Consider the following 4,863-nt stretch of genomic DNA (forward strand, 5'->3'; position numbering starts at 1 on the left):
AGGGTGCCCCTGGGGTTCTGTCATCTGAGAAGAACAAGATCATCAATCACACAGACTCACCATGGCCTTGAGGCTGTCACCAGAGCACAGACACAAGGCTTTTTCAAAGGGATCATTTACATCGCATTTCCACATTTAGGTCATGAACCAACTGAACGAGAAATTCTGATTTGCAAGTGTAGATTTCTTGTAGAAGAATGATCAGTTTGTGAGGGCCGTTCCCTGGGGTTCTTCTGGATTTCAAATATCTGTGTTTGCTAAATCAACACATCCTTATTGGTCCTCAACTTCAGGCTGCTGATGGGTAGTAGAGACTGAGAGGAAGGTGAGGGACACTCTTATTGTCACAAGATTCTAATCAAGAAGAAAACCTAAGCCGCCATGTGAGTTGATGGATGGTATTCTTCCTCTCAGGAGGAGGTAATGGGGGACCTCAGGTCTGTCGAATGCAATCTATGATAGAGCGTACCCACAATGATGTCTGTGGTTTGAGAGAGTTAATGTGTTTCAGTTTGGAATAGCATCCATGCCACGAGAGGTCCATAGATACGGCAACTTACGGCATTTTCACAGCCCTGTAAAAAGTGACTTTGATCAGGATTTTACATATAAGGAAACTGAGGCCCCGGGGCAGAATGTCCTCCTTGCCTGTGACAAGCCTCAGCCTTGAACTTAGAACCATGTCTGCTCCGCAGCCCTTCTCTGTGGAGTCTCACCCTGGGAGAGTGCATTACAAAAGAGGACACCTGTACACACCAGTAATGTGTCACTGCCCCCTTCGGTGCCTAACCTGCCCCATTTCAGTTTGGCTGCAAAGCCAATACTAAAGTCAACCAGCACTGGACTCCCAGTGCCAGACCTACTTTGTAGAGAACTTTATTTCTTCTATTTTTTCCCCCAAATACATCTTATAGCCTACTTACGTGTCCTTGCTCCAGAAGCAATTATATCCTGGGCCATGAAAGCACAAATGTAAAGCCAGGTTAAGAAGAAGAGGAACCATACCAACAGGCATGGTTTTACATGATTACCCCCTCCAGGCTGCACCTACTCCCTTATCCTGAGTATTGCTGTCTCCCAAGGCGTTGCTTTAAATCTGAGCTGCTCTGAGGTCTTCTCACGTGTGAATGGGAGGCTGACGGAGCTGACCTCTTTAGCAGTGTCTAAGCATCAGATACTAGGACACATATAGTATTCCTGACAGATACTGTTTTGTGGCTATGGTGCCATGAGCAGTGATGCATCTGTCTGTCTCCCATGAATCCAGGTCCAGTGCATGCCTGAGACTTCCCTCAGGCTAATCCTGACAGCCCCAGTCTGGGACTGTGAGCCAACTGAGTCAGGTAGAGGAGTTGAGTTGCAATGATGACTCCCTTCCTTGCCAGCTTCCGCTTAATTTTGCTTCTCTGGAGCTTGTGTGTGTGTGTGTGTGTGTGTGTGTGTGTGTGTGTGTGAAAATCCCTAGGAGGGTCACCTTGTAATGAGAGTCCTGATTGGTCTCTGTCAGATCGCAGGTCTTTCGGCTGCTGTCTCTCTGAGAAATCAGGCTACACTCCTCTCAGTCTCCCTCTCTGGAAGAACAGCTGAACTGTCTCTTCCCCTTATAGAGGCAAGAAAGACCTCCCCCCCTCCCCCACCATTGTACAGACCCAAGGCAACCTTGAATTTGAACTCCTACCCAGGGTCCATGTCCATCCCAACTCATGGAAGGTAGGCTAGGTCACGGGAATGGGATTTAACACCTCCACCCCCTTCACCAGAAGCCTGTATGAGCGAGGGATTGCCTTTGTTCCCTTGAGACTGAAGGTTCCTCCTGTCTCTTCCCTCAAGACCCCGTAGTGCTAGCTGTGATGCAGGCCTGTGCCTCCTAACCTTCACAGCCAAGGGAACTGAGGTCTCTCCCTTCAGAGCCACCATCCTATCGATTGCCTTCCAACTTCAGAATCCTTCATGGCTGCCTACTGCCACGATGCTGTAATTCTTCTGAACGGCTGTTTTGAAGAGGAATTTTCATCCCAGGTTTGTTTGTACTAGCTGTAAGATGGTCTGTAAGTTAAATCAGCCCCCACCGCTCTCCTCCAAAGTCATTAGCCACCTAGCTGAATGAGTTGGGGGGAGGGACCAACACCCCAGCTCTCCTTGTTAAGCACCGGAAGCCCTTGTGTTGCATCACAGCCACCCTTGTTTTAATTTACTTTTTTCCACACAGGGTTTCTGGCATCTCAGGCTGCCCTTGACCTCTCTTTATAGCCAAGGACGACCTTGAACTTCAGTCCTCTGCTTCCTGAGTGCTGGAGTCACAGGCACATGCCACCACACCTGTTTCAGTTGGTGTGGCATCGAACCCAGGAACTCATGCACGATAGTTGAGTGTTGACTGAGCAGCACCCCAGCCCTATTTCCTCTAATCTTGGTGACTGTGTAAGTGCAACTATCGATTCCTGTAGAAGATTGTATCTCAGATCCCACTCTTTTTTCTGTGAATGGAGAAAGGTTTGGCTGTGCATCCTTGGCTGGCTGTGAGGGTGGAAAGGGATTGAATTACAAGCCTTTTGAAGACCCTAGTTCTTGTCCAGTGGTGGCTTCCCTTCCCTAGATGAGGGCAGAAAATCACAGTCTGTGTAGGGGAAGCCCTCTTGCTGTATCCCCAAGACCTTTTTTTTTTTTTTCTCTTGCATCTTTTCCTGTTTATCTCTCCTAATAAACCTGTTACAGGTTTTCCTCACCATCAAGTATTCGTTCATTCTGCATCTTAACAGAGTATTCATTTGGATGGATTTAGGGCAGAAAAATATCTAAAAATAGCATGACTTCCTTTTACTCTAGACAAAGACCCAAGGGAAATTTAAATAACAGTATATGAGGCATTGCCATTGCTGTGTGGCTAGCTTACTTTTCTTTCTATAGACCTCAAAAAACCTAAAATCTTTTTGTTTCTGAGACAGGATCTTCCAGAAGAGTCCAGACTGATCTTGAAATCAAAATCCTCAGGTCTCAGCTTTCATTTCCAAGTGCTGGAATTATAAGGATGTGCCAAAAAGCCAAAGTTCTTTTTTTTTTTTTAATTAAAATTACATTTATTTATTTATTTATTTGTGTGTGCATATGTGTGTGTGTATGTTTGTGTGCTGGTACATATATGCCATAGTATATGTGGAGATGAAAAAACAATTTGTGGAAGTTTGTACGTTTCTTCTATCGTGTGATTCTTGAGGGCTGGAACTCAGGCCATTAGGCTTGACAATTGCCCATCTCACCAGCCCCTAAGTTCTTTGAAAGTAAAGAAGTAAAAACAAAAACAAAAACCAAGTGTGAGCCTCTTGAGTGAATTGGTGACTCCTTGACTCTCTCTGTTGTGTGGAGATGGAGGCCAGCCAGCAGTTAGGAGGCTCCTGAGAGAACAAAAGGAGCTCTGCCCCTGAGTCTGTGTGGCGCAGGTGATGGTGTTAGCAAGAACCCGTTGCCTCAAGTCAGTTTCACTCTGTTGTGCCCTGCACTGGAACTTCCCCCACTGACCTGACTGCGGTTGCAGGTGGCACCAGAGTGGCTGGAGACGCTTGAGGCAAAGCCCACCACCGTGGCCCCTTCCAATAACCACCAGGCCCACCTGGAAGTGCAACTCCAGGTCTAGTGGAAGTGAAAGCTGTCACAGGAGCCACCCAGGTCTATTTTAGGGGTTCCGCCTGAGTTCACCCCTCACCTATCTGAAGAGCTGGCTTGATGCGGTTTCCTTTCTACCTTTCTTTACAGAAACTGCAAAGGCTTCCTCATGCCCTGACTGTTTGGTCCTCAGTAGCTCTGTGGACACTGGGGACCTTCATTGCTTTCCAGAATGTCAGGCTCTTGGGAGTTTCAGAGACTAGGGATTCTGACCTGACAGGATCCTGTTCCTGGATCAAATCTTCCCTGCTTACCAGTGCTCCACAGTAATTTCTAACCCCCCTCATCTCCTTTGTCCTTCAGGAAGGGCAAAGCTATAGCTAGAGCAGCTGGAAGGTGATTGGAATATTTAATCGTGGCTTCTATTTCTGCTTTTCTGACTTTTCTTGCCTGAGGTACAGTGAGAATGTAATACAAAATTTGATTAGAGAAAAACTAGTGTAGCCGGTTCAGCCACTTGAGATAAAAATGTGGTAATATTACTTTTATCTTTCTAATAAATGTATTCCCATCACACGTGCCCTTGCAAAGCACTCTCTTGAAGGTCTTCCACGATACGAACGCACGCTTGTGGAGGCAAGTTGGTCATTCAGCACAAAGGTTCATGTCAAGAGTCAGCCAGAAGAGGAAAGCAGTTCAAGGCCCCAGTGCTTTCCTCCTGTTGGGTTCACTCTTGGAGGAAGATAGTCCTGCCATCATGTGGCCCATGCACTGGTGACTGAGGTCCCATGGTTCTCATCCTACAGAGTGGAGATGATGGCCCATGGTGATTACTCAAAGATATGGTTCTCTCAGGTCCTACAGATCAGCGTCTTGAGTTTTGCCTGGAACAGGGCTCAGTACTATGGCCACTTTCAGAGGAGGTACCTGGGTAAACTATGTCTATAGCAGCCCAACCCAGCGGTGTGTGAGAGCGGCCACAGTGGGCTTTAGGCTTTGGATTGAGCCCCCATTGACACCTGGCTCTCACTGACTTTCTGGTGACTTCCTCTTTGGAACCCATAGGGTTTTTCCTCACAGGCCTTGGGGCCGGGCTTCTGGTCCTTCAGCTGGGCCTTCATTCTCAATGTCTGCGTCTGTCTTTCCCTCACTTCTTTTATGAATCTGTGAAGCTCTTTTTCATACCATGGGGTGAAGCTGTTTGCTTATGTTCAATACAAAATGTTCACTGGGTCTGGGAGGTCTGCTCCAGGGACTCATCCC

At 47.2% G+C, this 4,863-nt stretch overlaps 1 long non-coding RNA gene across 1 annotated transcript; it reads left to right on the top strand.

Moving 5' to 3' along the window:
• Window positions 1-561: 561 nt before the first annotated feature.
• On the top strand, window positions 562-3,257 carry LOC132649867 (uncharacterized). The gene is made up of 3 exons (XR_009588375.1): window positions 562-2,019; window positions 2,210-2,421; window positions 2,946-3,257. It is a non-coding gene; the product is annotated as an uncharacterized LOC132649867 (long non-coding RNA).
• The last annotated feature ends 1,606 nt before the right edge of the window (window positions 3,258-4,863 follow it).

Source organism: Meriones unguiculatus, chromosome 1 (genome assembly GCF_030254825.1).
Source record: "Meriones unguiculatus strain TT.TT164.6M chromosome 1, Bangor_MerUng_6.1, whole genome shotgun sequence".
Lineage (NCBI taxonomy): Eukaryota > Metazoa > Chordata > Mammalia > Rodentia > Muridae > Meriones > Meriones unguiculatus.